The sequence below is a fragment of the Dendrobates tinctorius genome, unplaced genomic scaffold (assembly GCF_039654945.1).
Source record: "Dendrobates tinctorius isolate UK_male_01 unplaced genomic scaffold, ASM3965494v1 ptg000011l, whole genome shotgun sequence".
Classification (NCBI taxonomy): Eukaryota; Metazoa; Chordata; class Amphibia; order Anura; family Dendrobatidae; genus Dendrobates; species Dendrobates tinctorius.
In genome coordinates, this window is record NW_027361679.1 from 71,159,499 (window position 1) to 71,181,444 (window position 21,946).

Below are 21,946 nucleotides of genomic sequence, written 5' to 3' on the forward strand. Positions count from 1 at the left end.
GTAATCGTACACTGACCCGAAGAATAAAACCGCTTTATCAATTTTACCACATGCGGAATGGTGTAAACGCCCCCCCCCCCCAAAAGAAATTCTTGAAATGCTGGTTTTTGTTCATTCTGCGTACCAAAAATCATAATAAAAAGTGATCAAAAAATGTCACGTGCCCGAAAATGGTACCAATAAAAACGTCAACTCGTCCCGCAAAAAATAAGACCTCACATGACTCTGTGGGTCAAAATACGGAAAAGTTATAGCTCTCAAAATGTGGTGCTGCAAAAACTATTTTTACAATAAAATGTGTCTTTTAGCGTGTGTCAGCTGCCAAACATAAAAACCCACTATAAATAGTAAATCAAACCCCCTCTTTATTACCCTTTTAGTTAGAGAAAAATTAAAAAATGTATTTATTTCAATTTTCCCATTAGGTTTAGGGCTAGGGTTATGGCTTAGATTAGGGTTAGGGGTGTGTTGGGGTTAGGGTTGGAGTTAGAATTGGGGGGTTTCCACAGTTTAGGCACATCAGGGGCTCTCCAAATGCGACATGACACCCGCAGACCATTCCATCAAAGTCTGCATTCCAAAACGTCACTACTTCCCTTCCGAGCCCCGACGTGTCCCCATACAGTAGTTTTCTCCCACATATGGGGTATCAGCGTACTCAGGACAAATTGGACAACAACTTTTGGGGTCCAATTTCTCCTGTTACCCTTGGGAAAATAAAAAAATTGTGGACTAAAAGATCATGTTTGTGGAAAAAATGATTTTTTTATTTTCACGCCCGGGTGTAATAAACTTCTGTGAAGCACTGGGGGGTTCAAAGTGCTCACCACACATCTAGATAAGTTCCTTAGGGGGTCTAGTTTCCAAAATGGGGTCACTTGTGGGGGGTTTCCACTGTTTAGGTACATCAGGAGCTCTCCAAAGGCAACATGACACCCGCAGATCATTCCATCAAAGTCTGCATTCCAAAACATCACTACTTCCCTTCCGAGCCCTGACGTGTGCCCATACAGTAGTTTTCTCCAACATATGGGGTATCAGCGTACTCAGGACAAATTGCAAAATAACTTTTGGTTCCTGTTATCCTTGGAAAAATAAGAATTGAAAAGATCATTTTTGTGGAAAAAATATGATTTTTTTTAATTGTACGGCTGTACGTTATAAACTTCTGTGAAGCCCTTGGGGGTTAAAAGTTCTCACCACACATCTAGATAAGTTCCTTGTGTGGTCTAGTTTCCAAAATGGTGTCATTTGTGTGGGGTTTCCACTGTTTTGGTACATCAGGGGCTTTCCAAACGTGACATGGTGTCCGATCTCAAATCCAGCCAAAAAAGTCAAATGGCGCTGCTTCCCTTCCGAGCTCTGCCATGCGCCCAAATAGTGGTTTACACCCACATATGGGGTATCAGCGTACTCAGGACAAAATGCGCAATAACTTTTAGGGTCCTTTTACCCTTGGGAAAATAAAAATTGGGGGTGAAAAGATCATTTTTTTGGGGAAAAAATATGATTTTTTAATTGTACGGCTGTACGTTATAAACTTCTGTGAAGCCCTTGGGGGTTCAAAGTTCTCACCACATATCTAGATAAGTTCCTTGGGGGTTTAGTTTCCAAAATGGGGTTACTTGCGGGGGGTTTCCACTGTTTAGAAACATCTCTCCAAATGTGACATGGCGTCCGATCTGAATTCCAGCCAATTTTGCATTGAAAAAGTCAAACGGTGCTCCTTCCCTTCTGAGCTCTGCCATGCGCCGAAACAGTGGTTCCCCCCCACATATCAGGTATCGGCGTACTCAGGACAAATTGCACAATAACTTTTGCAGTCCAATTTCTCCTGTTACCCTTGGTAAAATGATAAAAATTGGACCTGAAGTAATTTTTTTTTTAAAAAAAGTTAAATGTTCATTTTTTTTTTTTTTAAATATTCAAAAAATTCCTGTGAAGCACCTGAAGGGTTAATAAACTTCTTGAATATGGTTTTGAGCACATTGAGGGGTGCAGTTTTTAGAATGGTGTCACTTTTGGGTATTTTCTATCATATAGACCCCTCAAAGTGACTTCAAATGTGATGTGGTCCGTAAAAATAAAATGGTGTTGTGAAAATGAGAAATCGCTGGTCAAATTTTATCCCTTATAACTTCCTAACAAAAAAAATTTTGGTTCCAAAATTGTGCTGATGTAAAGTAAACATGTGGAAAATGTTACTTATTAAGTTTTTTGTGTGCCATATCTCTGTAATTTAAGGGCATAAAAATTCAAAGTTGGAAAATTGCAAAATTTTCGCCAAACTTCCGTTTTTTTCACAAATAAACGCAAGTTATTTGAATGAAATTTTACCACTAACATGAAGTACAATATGTCACGAGAAAACAATGTCAGACTCACCAGTATCCATGGAATCGTTCCAGAGTTATTACCTCATAAAGGGACAGTGGTCAGAATTGTAAAAATTGGCCCGGTCATGAACGTGCAAACCACCCTTGGGGGTTAAGGGGTTAAAATTCATTGTGGTAATGTCTAGAACCAAAATTAGAAAAATGGTGTCTCTGTCCAAATATATATTGGACCAGCTGTGTATGTGTGTGTGTATATATATATATATATATATATATATATATATATATATATATATATATATATATATATATATATATATATATATATATATATATATATGTGTGTGTGTGTGTGTTTTGAAGAATATTTCATTTTAAAACAATGTGTAAAGGAAAGAGAACTGCTGTATGTAAAAGCTCATGTTAAAATTGCATTTCGTACGGATTGCATACGCATGTCATACGGATGTTCCGTTTAAAAATTGCATGACACTCGCATGGCATTCGTCCGTTTTTTTGGTCCGGAAATTGGACCGATTTTTTTTCTCACATATGTGTACGAGCCCTAATCCTGACTTTGGCGGGACATTAGCTTTTTACTGCGTGCCCTTCACTGTTTCTCTCTGCATAGAGGCACTCTTGACCACTGTTTCTGCACACAGTGCCGATATTGTGTATGCTGCAGAACTGTCAGAACAGATGCAGTGCATGATAAAGTTTTGGTAGGATAGCTCTAAGGGCTCATTTTCAAGTCCGATTTTTACATGTACAAGATCAGAGTGTACTCCGTGTGTCATCAGTTTTTCTCTTACTTGGAGAAAAAAAAATTCTAATTTCTCCGCCTTCTGACAGCCTGTGAAAATTGGACTGCACTCGAATGTCATCAAAAGCGGTCCATTTTTTTAAAACTGACCCATTGACTTGCAATGCCAATTTTTATCCGACCTTCAGATCAAAATGGGATGTGCCTCTGCCATTTTCCGCTGACCTCTCGGTCCATGAAGAATAGACGGACATGTGATTATCCTAGGTACGAGTGCAATCCTTGAAAACCCTGAATCAGAGCTGCTGCCCTTCATGCTCACCATCTCCATGGGTGCAGACAGTTGTCAGCTTCTTGTTCTGATGCGAATAAACATTTTCTACACTTAGGAGCGTCATTTACTCTGTTTTAGGCTGGGGTCAGACTTGCGAGAAACTGGCACGAGTCTTGCATCTCAATACCCGACACTGCCGCCCGCACTCGGGACCAGAGTGTGCGACTGCATAGAAAGACATGCAGCCGCACACTCCGTCCCGAGTGCGGGCGGCAGTGCCGGGTATTGAGATGCGAGACTCATGCCAGTTTCTCGCAAGTCTGACCCCGGCCTTATGGAAATAACCTGTGGACAAGTCCACCTCCTACAGCCTAATATGAATGTGGTCAACAAGTTCTATTAGAAACATTGACCTTTAACCAATGTAAAGACTGTCAAAGACAATTTATCAGAAAATCCATTATAATTCACATTTTTTAATAAAGGAACTGAATAATTTAGCTGCAAAACCAGGGCTATTATGTAACAATAAAATATATTGCCTATTGAAACCATCTAATGCTCAGCCTTGTTATGATGTTCCAATTTTATGTGCTGTAAAGGTAGTTACACATTTGATAGACTTCTTCAAGCTAACTTATGCATCATCGACTCTTCAGCATCCCCTTCATAATCAGGTAATGTATATTTTAATCAGCAAACAGCTAAAACATTGATTACATTGGCAGGAAATGTAAATGATGAGGCGCACTTTCCACTAATAAGCCAAGGTAATGTGTCTCCAGTGTGAATGGTAATCCTGACAGAAGCAGATCCCATTATTATGACTGTCGATTACGTCGAATATGTGGTAGGAGGGGAGGTTTAACTAGCTCTAGACTTCCAGATGAGATTAAACTCCTGTGAGGATAATGCTAACAGGCTTGAAGCAGATTAAACGCTGTAATGAGAATTTTAATTATGATGGGAAAAAAGGCTGAAATAATAGGACAGATTCACACAGCTGTTATATTCTGCAAAATGACGTATTTAACCACTACGCTCTTCCATTATTCGTTCTGTCGAATTGGATACATGGAGTTGTATTCAGTCTATTAGATAACTTTTAACCCCTTAACGACCAGAGGTAATTTTGGTTTTGCATTTTTATTTTTTGCTCCCTTTCTTCCCAGAGCCATATATTGTTTTTATTTTTTCATCAATATGGCCATGTGAGGGCTTGTTTTTTTGCGGGATGAGTTGTACTTTTCAACGACACTATTAGTTTTACCATGTCGTGTACTCGAAAATGGGAAAAAAATTCCAAGTGCGGTGAAATGGCAAAAAAAAGTTCAATCCCACACTTGTTTTTTTTGTTCACTAAATGCCAAAACTGACCTGCCATTATGATTCTCTAGGTCATTACAAGTCCATAGACACCAAACATGTCTAGGTTCTTTTTTATTTAAGTGGTGAAAAAAAATTCCAAACTATTAAAAAAGCGCGCCATTTTGTTCGATACCCGTAGCATCTCCATTTTTCATGATCTCGGGTTGGATGAAGGCTTATTTTTTGCATGCCAAGCTGACGTTTTTAATGATACCATTTTGCTGCTGATATAATCTTTTGATCGCCATTTATTGCATCCTAATGCAATGTTGTGGTGACCAAAAAAGCGAAATTCTGGTGTTTTGAATTTTTTTCCCATTACGCCATTTAGCAATCTGGTTAATTCTTTTTTTTGTACTGATTGGGTGATTTTGAATGTGGCAATACCAAATATGTGTATGTTTTTTTTGTTTTTTTATTGTTTTATTTTGAATGGGGCGAAAGGGGGGTGATTTGAACTTTTATATATTTTTTATTTTTTTATATTTTTTAAAAGCAATTTTTTACTTTTTGCATTCTTCAATAGTCTCCATGGGAGACTAGAAGCTGCACTTGTCCGATCAGCTCTGCTACATACAGGCAATGATCAGATCAGAATTGCTCACTTGCTATGAGCGCCGACCACAGGACGGCGCTCATAGAAATCCGGCAGTGACAATCATAGAGGTTTGCAGGAGAACTCTGGTTGTCATGCCAACCCATGTGTGATCCGCGATCACTTGACGGGGGTCACTGATGGGCGGATTTCTGGCACGATTGCTGGAAGCGCATGTTAAATGCCACTGTCAGCGTTTGACAGCGGCACTTAACTGGTTAATAGCCGCGGGTGGATTGCGATTCCACCCACAGCTGCTCCGCGCACATGTCAGCTGTTTAAAACAGGAAAAAATGTCAGCTCAGCGCTGGAGCCCACATCAAAGGGAGGGAGTCTGACATCGGTATAAATTTATGCCCGATGTCATAATGGAGTTAAATCTGGGAGACTAGGGTGCAAGTATTTTGAAAATGGGCGGAAGTGATATATTTCATATCACATAGCTCCCAACCGGCCCAGCAAGTCAGTGCTTTGTCCCGATTTCTAACACCTCTCTGCGTCATCATTATTGCTCTGCTTCATTGTTGGAGTGGTGCTACTAATCTAAGATCCTTGCCCCTGGTAATATACTTACAAGCTGCTGTCTTCATCTGCTCCTGTTGCTGCCTGATCCGGTCTTCAGCAGGTTGTGACCTGTCAGATTGCTCAAGTGTTTGCTCGGCAATCCGGAAATCACAACTCAATGTAAGTTTATGAGAGCCAGAACAAGGCCATAACGAGGCAATCATAGACTTACTGTCATGATCCTAGTGCGGGTTTGACTCGCACACGTGGGGTTAATGTCTGGAACCAGTGCTGCTGACTGGCATTTCTGGGGTTAAAGTTTGGGATCCCAGTGCAGGCTTAGGCCTCTTTCACACTTCAGTTTTTTGCATCAGTCATAATCCACCAAAAGGACGGATGGCGGATCCGTTGTAGTACTGATGAAAACGGATGCCACCCGTCCGTTTTTTTGACGGATCTGACAAATGAAGAATTTTAAAGGAATCGCAGCCTGGAAAAGGAGAAAGAGTTATTTTTGTCCGGCACCCAGAAAAAATTTCGGGTTAAACCAGTGTCTGGAGGATCCGCCAGAGGAAAAAACGTTGCAAGCTCCGTTTTGAAATCTTTGAGGATGGTGACGGACAGCAACTTTTGGCGGATCCGCAAAAAAACGGATGCAACGGACGGCAATCCGTCACAATCCGCCAATAATGGAAGTCAATGGGGAAAAAAACGGATCCTCAAAAGAAAATTGCGGATCCGTTTTTTTTCAAAACCTGGCGGATTGTGACTGATTGTAAAAAACTGAAGTGTGAAAGAGGCCTTACCTGCACACCTGGGGCTATGATTGTGGCCTCTCCTTGGTTCTGGGAGAGGCTTCTTTTAGCCTCAGGATGCTCCCATCCCCGTCAGTTATAGTTTCGCCCTTGGCATTGTGTGGTGACCCCTGAGTGTGTTTGTGTTGTGTTCTGGTTGCTTGATTCTCTGTGTACGACTTGGTCTGTTCTCTGGATATTGCTTTGGATTCTGCTTGGTACCTTCTATGTCTGTTTGGTTTTGACTTCTGCTTGGCCCCGACTATCCTTTCTGTCTCATCCCTGGTTCTTTGCTGATATCTCTGTGTATGAACTCCGTTTTGTCTGAGTATTTCTGTATAGTGTCCTGCCATCTCTGAAAAGCAGGATGCTAAGCCTTGCCCCCTTGCAGTCACAGGACCGTATGTCCTGTGACTGCTTGCTAAACTTGAGCGTCCACAGGTCCTGTGTATCTGTACTTTCCGGCTGTACCTGACCCCGGGCCCCCCTACAGTTCGGGTGAGTCCCTGCTCAGCGGAGGCTGCACGCCGTCGCTGACAGGATCCTGACACTTACATTGAGTGCTTATGACCGTAACCTTTGACTTTCTGAACAGTCACACATTTCAGTGACAAGATGGTGGCGACGGATCAGACCCGTGCCAGGAAGATCTGAAGGCTGCAGTGATTCTTGTCCACATGTATCTTTTGTATGTGCTTATTTCTAAGCTGAAAGCTCTTTACACTGATAAGAGCATTCCATGGCCCCTTCACTCCCCAAAGTTAGTGATTTGGGGGTTCCCATCTTTTGATACGGTTTGATACCCTTTTGACAAGTTTTCCTTTGAGGTGAAATTAAAGGAGATCTACTATCTTTCATTGTACTCAGAACATTGCTCATTTACCTTTAACAGAACAATGCATTACCATAACATATACTCAGACATCCATCTTTGTATGCAGGTTTCCATAATTTATAAAGAACTTGTCCCACTGGATACTTGTAGAAGATCCTTCTTCCTATTTAGTGAAAGTATTATAAATAATTCATGCAAAAATGAAACTTAGTTATGTATTAACCACAAAGATTCAGTCAAATCTTAGTGGGAGAACACTTAAGACCTAAATGCCGGCATCATGCAAGATCGGTAAAGCTTTTAAGATGTTCACCTTTGTATTGTGATGTCAGTCAGTGAAGTGAATACAATCTTCTTGTGACTTCATACAATTTCCTTTCAGCTGGAGGGGAACTGGAAATGCTATAATAAGTAACAAAAACAAAAATAATCTCTCCAGTGCTTAGATGTCAAGCTGCATTCCTAAAACAATACAGATCTTACGGATGTGCGTTCTTCTGCAATGCGAGCACAGAGAACAGTTTACTGGTTGTGACACTTTAACAAGACTTGAAATATCCGTAATTCTTCTGCTGTTCCGGCCATACAGGAATGGAGCTTCCATCCTGACATTAACTCCCTAACCTTAGCTACAGAAGTCTTGGAGAGTTTTCCTATTTAATTAATTAGAGCAAGTTCTTCTTGTTGGATTGTGTCGAGTTATGAATAAATTGATCCAGATGGCATTATTACCAATATATTTAGTAGAAAACAACTCTGTATATAAAAATGAATTTCTGATATTTGTTGTCTGATGTCCGTTCTTCATTCATTGCCAAACAACTAAATTAATCTGCCGCAAATTTGGCACATAGGTAAACCAGAAGCTTCTGAAGGGTATAGACTGGATTTCAGCTCTCTAGGACGTACAGTTCTTGAGTTGTTTGAAAATTCCACCCCCCTGCAAAAAATAAAAGGATAACAAAAGTAGATGTTAATTTACGGTAAAACGACTTGACCAATCTATCCCAAATTTGGCATATTGGTAAATCAGGCACTTCGGTTTTAGCTCTGGTGTCAGCTTTCTTGGACCTACTGACAAAATACAAACCCAAATATCAGGAACTTCTGAAGGTATTAGATTGCGATTTTGTTTTTTTAACTTATGAACATGAGCCTTTCCCATTACCTGATTTATTAATATTCTCACTATTGTGTATTTTAGATTTCATTAAGTTTATTTGCTTCTACAACACAAAAATAGTTACAAATTGTTAAACAAAAGTCAACCTAATTTGCATAACAGATAAGTCAAATTTATACATTTCTTTTAGAAACATGTATGATGGTCTGTCAAATCTGTAGAAAATCATGTTATTAGATGAGAAGTCATGCCTATGTGGGTGCTACCAAGAACAATGATGCTTTCATGACAACTTCATGTACTTTAGATTTCTCACTAAGGGAATTTAAGTGGCTCACTCCGATAACATTCCATAGATATGGAAGTAGTCTTAGGCATTAAAAGGGATCCGTCAGCAGGTTTGTGTGATGTAATCTGAGAGCAGCATGACGTAGGGTTTGCGAGCTTGATTCACGCAATGTGTGACTTACTGTGCTGTTATTGCAATAAAATGAATGTTTTATCAACATGTGATTGTCAGAAGAGGACTACTTGTGTCCTGCTATGTAGTCCTCCTGTCTATGTAATCACATCTCCACCGCTGATTGGCAGCTTTCTTTCAGCCCAGTAAGTGATACATTGCTGCCAGTACATCATGCTTCTCTCAGATAGTAAAGCAAAACCCTTCTGAAAGATTCCCTTTAATTGTAGAATATCTCGGTACATACCGTGCCAATGAAGTCTTTATAGCAGTGCCCAAAGGCTATGTGGCACTAGGGTAGAGGACTGACCTGCCTCCATTTAGTATACAGTATGTAACGTATTAATGTGGCAGTGACATAGGCAGACAGTCCATATAAGGAAAATGTGGGGCTTTATTTTCAGCCAAAAGGTAACAAACAGTAAAGAAACCAAAAACAACAAAGACTTGCCCTGTTAGGCGCTAACTTACACACCATACCTCTGACTCCAGCTACCAGGGATGTATGCGTACTTGGATTTCCAGCAACTCGGTATTTATTACATTTAACCACTGTGCATATCCTTCTCAGGAACACATCATACTACCTGTACTGGAGAGGGAGTGGGAATGATGAGTCCCATCACTAAATCCTACTCATCACTCCAATAAAATCCAACCTGGAACTATCATGAATAAAATGGCTTAGCACCTAAGCTGCTGCACCAACCAGTAGTACTCGATTTTAATATGTCACCCAGCTTATCTTTTTGGGAGAGATATACACTCGGTCCAGGTTCTTGTCTGTCAGCTGCCTACATACAGTATACTGTAGTATAGGGATCTATGCATTGTCATGTATATGATCTTGTTTTAATTGGTACCACAACTCTTCCAATTTCGCCTAGGTGATTTTCAATTGACAAGAGACTGGAAGATGGGTACCACCTATTTAGCTCTCAGCTTACTGTCTGACACTATGTAGAAGGTGTTTTTTTTTTTTTCCCTTTCCCTTGGTGTTGGTGCTGTGTTTCATTGTTAGACCGGGATCACACTACCGTGTGTGATGCGAGAAACTCGCTCGAGTCTCCAGTTGGAAGAATGTCTCAAGTGGGGTACCACAGGGCTCTGTCCTGGGCCCTGTATTGTTCAACATCTTTATCAACGATTTAGATGAAGGAATTGAGGGTAAACTGATTAAATTTGCTGATGACACAAAGCTAGGAGGGATAGCTAATACTAGAGAAGAGAGAGAGAGGATTCAAAAAGATATAAATAAACTGGAGAAGTGGGCAGCAACTAACAGAATGGTTTTTAACAGGGAGAAATGCAAAGTACTACATCTGGGCAATAAAAATGAAAAAAGCATATATAGAATGGGAGGAATAGGGCTAAGCAACAGCACATGTGAAAAAGACTTGGGTATACTAATAGATCACAGACTGAATATGAGTCAACAGTGTGATGCAGCAGCAAAAAAGGCAAATGCAATTCTAGGATGTATTAACAGAAGCGTACAGTCTAGATCACGTGAAGTCATTATTTCCTTCTACTCCTCTTTGGTCAGACCTCATCTGGAATATTGTGTCCAGTTTTGGGCACCACATTTTAAAAAAGACATCAACAAACTGGAGCAAGTTCAGAAAAGAGCGACCAGAATGGTGACCGGTCTGCAAACCCTGTCTTATCAGGAAAGGTTGCAGGATTTGGGAATGTTTAGTTTGCAAAAGAGAAGACTGAGAGGAGACTTAATAGCTGTCTACCAATATCTAAAGGGCTGTCACATTGTAGAAGGATCAACTTTATTCTCATTTGCACAAGGAAAGACTAGAAGCAATGGGATGAAACTGAATGGGAGGAGACACAGATTAGATATTAGAAAAAACTTTTTGACAGAGTGATCAATGAGTGGAACAGGCTGCCACGAGAAGTGGTGAGTTCTCCTTCAATGGAAGTCTTCAAACAGAGGCTGGACAGACATCTGACTGGGATGATTTAGCGAATCCTGCTTTGAGCAGGGGGTTGGACCAGATGGCCCAGGAGGTCCCTTCCAACTCTACGATTCTATGATCAACACCCGGCGCTGCCGCCGGCACTCAGGACCGGAGCTGCGGCTGCAGAAATACATGCGAGTTTCTCGCATCACACACGGTAGTGTGATCCCAGCCTTATTACTGTGGTGCTTGTAGAGAGGTGTGATCTGGAGCCATGGGGGGTTTGCTTTGCAGTACACGTCCTGTGGGGCATCTGGGTTGCTTCCCCTGGTGATGTGGTATCACTTCAGCAGTAGTCACTGCAAGTTTCTGCACCTTTAAGCTACATTCCCACAATGAGCTTGTGGTGTATTTTTGATGCTGCATATTTTTGCTGCGTCAAAAACGCAGCGTCTTACAGTTCCAGCAAAGTGGATGGGATTTATAGAAATCTCATGCTCGCTGCTTTTATTTTACTCAGGGTAAACTGACCTGCTTGTTTCACATCTACATCATGTAAATTTTCCCCATAGACTTGCATTAGATGCGGAAAATCCGCAGTAAAAAAACAGCTGCATTTGACGCATGTATTCTACACCTAAGTGTGTGAAGTTTTGTCAAAGCCAAATGCAACCCCTTCATGACCGGAGGTATTTTCAGTTTTGCGTTTTCTTTTTTCGCTCCCCTTCTTCCCAGAGCCATAACTTTTTATTTATTGTCAATGTGGCCATGAGAGGGCTTGTTTTTGCGGTACAAGTTGTACTTTTGAATGACACCAGTGGTTTTAACATATCATGTCCTGGAAAATGGGAAAAAAAATCCAAGTGCAGTGAAATTGCAAAAAAAAAAGTGCAATCCCACAGTTGTTTTTTCTTTTTCTTTTTTACTAGGTCCACTAAATGCTAAAACTGACCTGCCATCATGATTCTCCAGGTCATTACAAGTTCATAGACACCAAACGTGTCTAGATTCTTTTTTATCTAAGTGGTGAAAAAAAATTCCAAACTTTGTTAAAAAAAAAAATTTCTCCATTTTTCGTGATCTTGGGTTGGATGAGGGCTTAATTGTTGCGTGCCGAGCTGACGTTTTTGTTGATACCTTTTTGGTGCAGTTATGATACTTTGATCGCCTGTTATTGAGTTTTAATGCAAAGTTGTGGCGACCAAAAAAACATAATTCTGGCGTTTTGACTTTTTTTCTCTCGCTATGCCATTTAGTGATCGGGTTATTCCTTTGCATAGGACATAGGAGAGGGCTTCATACAGTGTGATCAGAATGTTAAAGGGAATCTGTCACCCCGTTTTTGGACTATAAGCTGCCGGCACCACCATCAGGGGCTTATCTTCAGCATTCTGTAATGCTGTAGATAAGCCCCCGATGTAACCTGAAAGCTAAGAAAAACAAGTTATATTATACTCACCCAGGGGCGGTCCGGTTTTGGTCCGATGGGTGTCGTGGTCCAGTCCGGCGCTTCCCATCTTCTAGCGGTGACGTCCTCTTCTTTGCTTCCCGTCGTGGCTCCGGCGCAGGCGCACTGCTCTGCCCTGTTGAGGGCAGAGCAGAGTACTGCAGTGCGCAGGTGCCGGACCAGGTCAGAGAGGTCTGGCGCCTGCGCATTGCAGTACTTTACTCTGCCCTCAACAGGGCAGATAAAGTACGCTTGCGCTGGAGCCGCGATGGGAAGCAAAGAAGAGGACATCATCTCTACAAGATGGGAGGCGCCGGACCGCGACACCCTCCGGACTCGACCCGGACCGCCCCTGGGTGAGTATAATTTAACTCATTTTTTCCCTTCCCCATGACAGCACCGCACATGAGAGATAACATCCGCCCCCAGGAACAGGAAACCTGTAGCAGAGATAAAAGAAGAGAGAAGCACCTCTCTCCTCAGTTTGGTTTCCTGTTCCTGCAGGTGGATGCCTGTGGCAGACTGCGTACCTTCAGGGGGATCCCTCTCTGATATGAGCCAGTCTGGAGACCGAGGTCCACTAGGAGGATGCAGCTGGGCGTGGTAGCGCGCGCCCGTCATCCCGGCGTTCTGGGGGGCTGCATCGCATGCGCCTCATCCCCCGCTGGACTCCCCGGTGGCCGCTCCTGTCGGGAAGCTGGGCCGGAAGGAGGTGTGTCCACCACAACGCTGGCGCTGACTGAGTGGAGATGACTTCCGCTCGCGCCGGAAGTGACGTCACACGCCGGGGGAGATGGTGTGCTGGACACTTCTGGGAGGGAGCTGTTCAAGAGGCGCACACACCGCTCCTTCATATAAAAAGAAATGGTGCGCATATAGTGGAGGGACAGCAAGCTTCTCAAGCATGGTGGACCGCGAGACCGAAGTGCGTGTGTGGTAAGGGACGGGATTGGGGGGTGGTCCACTGCTTACCACGATCGGACGTTGCAAAGACGAGACGGAGGCAGAATTCAGTTGTAACAGATCCGGGTTTATTGGCCGTCCTCCTGACGACCTTAGCCATGCACCGCAGTTCCTTTACAGCTCTCTGTCTCCAGGCCCGGGTACCTTTCACCTTTCCTTTAGTCGTGATGATGTCCCTCGCAGATCTTTCGCTGGGGCTGTCCTAGACCAATCTACCGCCAGCGCTTCACCTGCCCGAGGTCGTCGTCCAACCAGTACCCCCGGGGACTCGTCTGTCCTGCAGTACGTCGTGTCAGGGCCACCCCCTGACTGTCTTCTGTCAGTCCCCTGGTCAAGCTCTTCACCGTTTTCCATCTTCTGTCCTGAGTCTTCCTCTGCTGAGCTCCTCCCGGGACTAGCCTCTCTGGAACCCCAACCAGTCCTATTTATCATCTCTCTCACTGGGAATTCCCCTCCTGGGTTCCTATCTCCCCGCCCCCCCATGACTAAGCAGTTTCTATAGCCGTAAGCTGATGTTAAGTCCTGAACTACACTCCCCCCTGCCATCTTGTGGTCAAATTTTGGTACTGCATTCCCTTTTCTTTCTTTCCCTGCTGTTACCTTTCTGTCATTGCCAACCTCCGTCTGTAGTGCACAAATCGTCCCGTCCTACTTCCAGTCAAGTCTGTCCGTCAAGTCACCTTCTCCACACGTGTACCAGACAAAGACCCGCAGGCTAATGTGGTACCCAGGGGGTTTTGGTTGAGTGCCTTTGTAAGGCAAAATATGTGAGTAATGATTTCATCAATGTCATGTCTTTCTAAGGGAAAAAAGGCCACGTCTAAACAAAAAAATAAAGTATGTGCACTATGTAGAAAGACCCTTCCTAAAACACACGACAAGCGACTCTGTCGCTCATGCATTAAGAAAACAGTAGCCGAAGAATCACCATCCCTACTCCAAAGTATTAAGACTATTATCGGGGACAAAGTAAAAACAACAGTGAAGGAGCAGTTAAAGCAGCATACTGCACTGAGCTCCGGCAAACCCACCCCAACCCCACCCACACTCCCTACGGAGATTCTGTATTGCCAACTGTTTAGCAATAAGGTTCGGATACGGCTTTAAAGAAGGCACCACTTGGATATGACACAATTTTATTATACAATAATTAATTTAAATGATAAAACACCAAGTTAATGGAATGGCAGATATAATATTACCCTGTTTTGTTAATTCATTTCATGTGAATCATACAATTAATATGAATTATAGTATATAGAGAAATAAGCATCCATACTATACATTACCAAGTATTGTAACATCACTTCTTCACTGGAGGGACCACAGTGTCAGCGAGAAGGAAATACTCTGGTCTTGTCATCACAGAAACCATGCACCCACGATACCTTCTGGAAAATGTCCCTCCCTCACTGAACCGGGTCCACCTTTTTATACACAAAACTCCAGATCCTCCCCTATTACATCTGTGCAGTATGTTTAGGCTGCATCATCAGAATCTTGAAATTGCACAGTTGGTTGTTGCCTTGATAACAGCACAAGACTTCAAGGTCTGTTTGTTATAGACTACTACAATCTTTGTTTGTTTGCACCAACCCAAGATTTATTTGCCCTTGGTATGTCTCTGAACAATAGCACAATGCATCAAGGTTGTTTGCTACTAATTATAACCCAAGATCTGTTTGCCTCTAACAATCAATGTTGCCTGTCCAGGTCCAACATATGTTGCTTGTTACAAAGTTAACTCTTCATGCTCATAGCATAACGCTCTAAGATGGTAGCATATGGGCAGCATGAATTCCATAATCACCTATTCTGAAAACTGGATACCTATCGTAACCCAAGCACACACCCATACTTGTCTCATGTGTATCACAATCGGTCCTTGATTATTGATGTCATGCATGACCATTGCTACATGAGACCATAAAACATTTTGGTCTCTCTTGTCTTCGAGCATCATACTATTATTGAACACAAGACTTCCTTGTTCAAGCAGCATAAATATTCATTAAAGATATTACACCGTAGTATATTGCAATATATAGTGTTTGGATTCAAACAATCATATTTCATATTTGCAATACTTTCCACCCTTGGTCTAGTGACCACACTATATCAAAGCATATAAACAATATGTTACCAAATGTACGCTATAAGATATACATATTTTTATTAGCACCACAATCCACCCCTGGATATCTTATAGCCACACATTATTTATCCAACCATAACAAACCAATGCATGCATAATACAAATTACTCCTTAAAGTTAACCTAGAGCTAACACCTGACGCACTAGTTATATTAGTTGGAATATAACGAAAAGTGATATTTCCAAAGGAAAACATCCAACCTCTAGGCAATCTTACATATTCTGTAAATGATGGAGCAATCACTATTGCTCGCCCTCATACTTTTACACTTTTTATCTGAACTGGAGCCACATATAATAGCCCTCTCCCCATCCCCAGTCTGATTCATCATATTTCATGTTTATCACAAGTCCACTGACAGCATGGATCAGCTGGCATAATACTTGGAATCCTTCTGTTAATCATTTCTCCCATTAGAAATTTTCTTCAGTACAGTTCACACTTTGGGTCACATCTTCTTGGTCTTTGCCCTTCAAAAATAGCTAGTGTTCATCCACTGAGCCAAGTAGATCCATAGATTCTGTTTGGTTTTCAGAAATCCACATTTTCCATAGTTGTCATCTGTCTGAAGATTGCTTGGCTCTTGAAAGCAGTCGCACAAGATGAAAGCAATAATGCAACACTTACAGATCAGATTTTGATCTAAAGGGAAAACAAAAACATTATTATCTGAAATCACATTGACTGCTACTTGAGAAATGACTTGAGCCGATTCAGGACACCTAATTGATTCAACCAAATTTTAGAAATCCACTGACTGAGCTATTCTAGCTTCTCTCTGTATTATTGACATGTCACTTTAGTCAATATTCATGCATTTCTCCTGGATAAATCTGATCTATCACATTACCTCCATTCATTGAAATATCAAACGTAACTGTTCAAGATGCAACTTACAAATGGATTTTTACAAACCTATTATGTTCCTAATTGAAAATAAAGATTAAGTACATACATAAAACTAAACCACAACTTTTAGCTAAATACAGTCCGATTCATCACAATGGGATGATTACTTATTTAATTGTTTGCAAACAATTATTTTAACCTTTACCTTTGAGCTCATTGTCTACCCCCATGTCTTATATATAGCTAAATACATTGAATCCGATTCCTCTGAAAAACTGGTTTGTCCAGTCTGGAAAAAAAAACAAAGAAAAGGTCAAATACTGCACTTTATCCTTATCCTATCTGGACAAAAAAAAACAAACAACCTCACTGGATATGTTGTATTGTCTTAAAAAATAGCACAGGAATGATGACTGGTGACCAATGTAAAATGATCCAGCCCCATAGACAGAACACAGGAATAATAGCACCGTCTTTTTGGGGTCTACAATATGACAAATTCTGCTCTTTCCCAGTCTCACTCTTATCCACCGTTGGGATCTGCATTTCTTGCGACTTTTGTGCAGTTGTAGCAAAGTCGGCTTTTTCACATGAGTCTGTAAATTCAGTATCATAGATGGCAAGTTCTTCCTTATTCTCAATACTATCAATCTTCTGGTGCAATGAATGGCTCTCTGGTTTGGTATTACAATAACGTTTAATGTGGCCCATCTTCCCACATTTAAAGCAATACCTAGCAATTCCTGTAAACAGGAGACACATTCTCGGATACTTCATCCTGCTCTCTTGACTTAAGACACCACTCATTTAATAGTTTTACAAATCTTTCATATGAACTGGTATTTCTAAAGGTACTGTCACACTTAGCGATGCACCAGCGATCCCGACCAGCGATATGACGCGGTCAGGATCGCTGGTACATCGCTAAGTGGTCGCTAGTGAGCTGCCACACAGGCAGATCTCACTAGCGACATCGCTGGGGACGGGGGTCGCTACTTACCTGTCACACCAGGCGATCCTGCGTCCTCCCGCCCGGCTCCACGCGTCGCTCGTCGTCACAGCAGGAAGCGCCGCAGGAAGCTGACGACGAGAAACAGTCCAGCCTGTTCTCGCGCGATCAGCGATAACCAGCGGGGGAGCGGTCGGAGGTAAGTATCAGACACAGCGATATCGCTAGCAATATCGCTATAACGTCACAAGTTATAGTGATATTGCTAGCGATATCTCTTAGTGTGACATGCCCTTTAGAGACACTCTTGTGGCATAATCTACATTACAGTGATTTGCCATTGAAAATAGAAAACTAGGATCATTCTGAGACATATCTGGATGATTGCAAACATTTCTGTACAATGCCAAATAATTACTACAGAACAACATGGGATCATCAGATCGCCTGAATCTGTACCTTGCCAGGGCCTTGCCACCCCTAGTATTTCTTCTACTTTAGGCACGTTGCAACTCAAATCTATTAGACACACTGCAATCTTCTACATCATTCTGGTTTTGCTTCCCTGTAGCTGTCTCTACAACCTGGATCTGGCAAATACGATGAGCTTGGGTTAAGAAGAGGATCCATTTCCATCTCTCCATTAAAATGATCATCCCCCTGTTCTGGGTTGGTGACAGTTTTGGAGTCAGTTGACTCCTGTGCATCACCATCCCACTGATCTGCGTTCCTCTCCATCTCTGCTCTGGCCATGGCCAAAGCTTTCTTCCTTTTCACCTTCCCCCTCTTCTTTCTGCACTTATACTGTTTTACACATACAGCAGCCTGTTCTGCATCATGCTGAGTTCCAACACATTTGTCCATTACTAACTTATTCTGACCCTGTGCTACCACCAATGCATTCTGGGCCTCCATAGCTGTATTTCCAATTCCTGCACTTTAGTTAACATTCTTTGCTTTTCCTCATGCTGTTTTCTATATGCAGATAGCAGGATCCAGCCACACCTACCAAGAGCACATAATTCTTTCCCTTTTTCTACTTTTACATTCTGCAAGCATTCTGCTACATCAGCAGGCTCTGCATCTTGCCAATATTTGTCCCAATGTTCACTTGAACTAACACTGTGCGACCACTTAGTCGACAAAATATGATACGGAGTTTCCTCCCACCCTGGGGTCTCAATAGACTCACTTACAACCTCTTTTTGTTCCATTTCCGACAACTTTCTTTGCATTTGGGTGTTTTGCTCATGCATGTCTCGGTATGCACTGAGTAAAATCCACATACGCCGTCCTAAAGACACTACATCACCTGCCTTAGCAGGGACACCCCTGAGTACATCAACAACATCAGTGGGTGCTGACTGCATCACCTGCCTTTGCAGGGACACCCTCGAGTAACTTACCAACATCGAGGGGTTAACTGCATCACCTGCCTTAGCAGGGACACCCCTGAGTACATCAACAACATCAGGGGTGAACTGTATCACCTGCCTTTGCTGGGACACCCTCGAGTAACTTACCAACATCGAGGGGCTAACTGCATCACCTGCCTTTGCAGGGATCCCCATGAGTACACCAACAACATCATGGGGCTCTGAGCCCTTGAGCTTATTCTCCCAGGGTTCTGCCAATCCACAAAAACGCATTTCCTGTGCTATAATATTGTATGGAGCCCTGGTCCAGCCAGGGATCTCCACACAACCATCCTCTTTTTTTTCTTAAAGAGAGACATTTTGTACGCAATATCACACAATTTTTCTGGACTATCAGAATTTGTAGTTTAAATTCTGGATTATCGGAAGTTTAACAAAAAATTCAATTCTAAGCCTTCTGTGTATCCTGCCAACTACGCCAATTTATGTATTGCCAACTGTTTAGCAATAAGGTTCGGATACGGCTTTAAAGAAGGCACCACTTGGATATGACACAATTTTATTATACAATGATTAATTTAAATGATAAAACACCAAATTAATGGAATGGCAGATATATTACCCTGTTTTGTTAATTCATTTCATGTGAATCATACAATTAATATGAATTATAGTATATAGAGAAATAAGCATACATACTATACATTACCAAGTATTGTAACATCACTTCTTCACTGGAGGGACCACAGTGTCAGCGAAAAGGAAATACTCTGGTCTTGTCATCACAGAAACCGCGTGGAACGTTTCTCGTCGTCAGCTTCCTGCGGCGCTTCCTGTGGAGAGACGAGCGTGGACGTGGGCGGGAGGACACTGGATCGCCTGGTGTGACAGGTAAGTAGCGACCCCCGTCCCCAGCGATGTCGCTGGTGAGATCTGCCTGTGTGGCAGCTCACTAGCGACCACTTAGCGATGTACCAGCGATCCTGACCACGTCATATCGCTGGTACATCGCTAAGTGTGACAGTACCTTAACAATCAATGTTGCCTGTCCAGGTCCAACATATGTTGCTTGTTACAAAGTTAACTCTTCATGCTCATAGCATAACGCTCTAAGATGGTAGCATATGGGCAGCATGACTTCCATAATCGCCTATTCTGAAAACTGGATACCTATCGTAACACACGAATACTTGTCTCATGTGTATCACAATCGGTCCTTGATTATTGATGTCATGCATGACCATTGCTACATGAGACCATAAAACATTTTGGTCTCTCTTGTCTTCGAGCATCATACTATTATTGAACACAAGGCTTCCTTGCTCAAGCAGCATAAATATTCATTAAAGATATTACACCGTAGTATATTGCAATATATAGTGTTTGGATTCAAACAACCATATTTCATATTTGCAATACTTTCCGCCCTTGGTCTAGTGACCACGCTATATCAAAGCATATAAACAATATATTACCATATGTAGACTATAAGATATCCATATTTTTATTAGCACCACAGATTCAGACTGATGGAGACTCAGAGGAAGAGCCGGGAGAATTACCTCCCTCTGATGATTCAGACCTGGACTCCTTGGACGAGGAGGAAGGTCGCCCTTATTTCCTATCCGGAGATATGGGAAAGTTACTCAAGCTGGTCAGGTTTACCATGGGGGTTGAAACACCTAGGGAGCCACGGACTTTTCAGGATTGCATGTTTAGTAATTTGGAAGGGAAGAAATGCAGAGTTTTCCCTTTTCATGATAATCTACTAAATTTAATCAAAAGGGAATGGAAAAAGCCCAACAAAAAGAGGTCCATACCATAAACACATAAACGTAAATATCCGTTTGATGAGGAGGTATGTGAAAAATGTGAGAAAGCTCCTAGACTGGTTGCTGCTAACGCCAGTACCTCCAGAAGGATAGCCCTGTGATTTGAGGACATGGGTGCCTTAAAAGATCCCCTTGACAAAAAAGCTGATGGTTTTCTAAAATCTGCTTGGGAGGCGTCAGCATGGTCATTTAAACCGGGGGTAGCCGCCACTTGCACAGCGCATGCTATGGTCAAGTGGTTAGAGGAATTGAGTGAGCAGATAAAAAAATAAATGCCCAAGGGAGAGGCTGCTAGAACCGATACCTTCCCTACAGAAAGCGTCAGGATTCCTGGCAGATGCCTCGGTGGATTCCGTCCGATGTGCCGCCCGTGCATGCGCCCTTTCAAATTCAGGTCGCAGAGCACTAAGGTTAAAAAATTGGGCTGCAGATTTCCAATTGAAGGTCAAGCTCTGTGCAGTCCCTTGTGAGGGACAGTACCTCTTCAGAAAGGCATTAGACGAAATTTTGGAGAAAGCGTCAGATGATAAGCTATTTCCACTACCCCCCTTCTCTAGGCACCGTTGGGGTGACGCGCGCTCGTCCTTCCGTGGAACAGGGAATAGAGGGAGCCGAGGCCGCTCACACGATAGGTCCAAGCGGGGCAGATCCTGGAGAGAGAGGAAGGAAAAGGGCTTCCTCTTCAGTAAGCCCACCCCGAAGTCCGATACCAAGCAATGACGCCAAGATACCGGTGGGGGGAAGACTTTTTGTTTTTTTGTTCATCAGTGGGCAGCATTACCCGCCTCAAAGTGGGAAACCAGTCTGTTATGCCAGCTCCCCGCCGCAGCGAATAAAAATGATTCATGTGGCCAAAAAGAATCAGGCCACACTAGAAAAGGAGGGTTCAACTCCTCATACAAAAGGAAGTACCAATAAGAGTACCACATCATCAAATAGGAAAAGGATTCTACAGCACCCTGTTTCTCACGCCAAAATCGGACGGTTCGCTGAGGACAATATTCAACTTAAAAGCATTGAACCGATATCCGGGTGGAGAGGTTCAAGATGGAAACTTTTAAAGTCTGCACTAAAATTACTTGACCCAGGCTGCTACATGGCAGTAATAGATCTGACCGTTGCTTACTACCATGTGCCAATATGGGGGAAACATCAGCAGTACCTAAGGTTGGTAGTGGAGATTGCTCCAGTCCCCACTCATTTCCAATATCAATACCTCCCCTTCGGGGTGTCATTAGCCCCTTGTATATTCACAAATATCTCAGAAATAGCATCCTTTGTGAGAAGAAAACATACTGCTAGCGCCCTATTTGGACGATTTCCTTGTCGTGGCAGACAATGAGGAAAACTGTGGGAAGGCGGTCACGAAAGTACTGCAGATATTAACCAGGTTAAACTTAAAAAAATCC

The 21,946-nt window shown here is 42.4% G+C and overlaps 1 protein-coding gene across 1 annotated transcript in view; it reads left to right on the plus strand.

Moving 5' to 3' along the window:
• Nucleotides 1–21,946, plus strand: part of CSGALNACT1 (chondroitin sulfate N-acetylgalactosaminyltransferase 1) — a 601,617-nt gene that overhangs the window by 11,354 nt on the left and 568,317 nt on the right. The window lies entirely within an intron of this gene.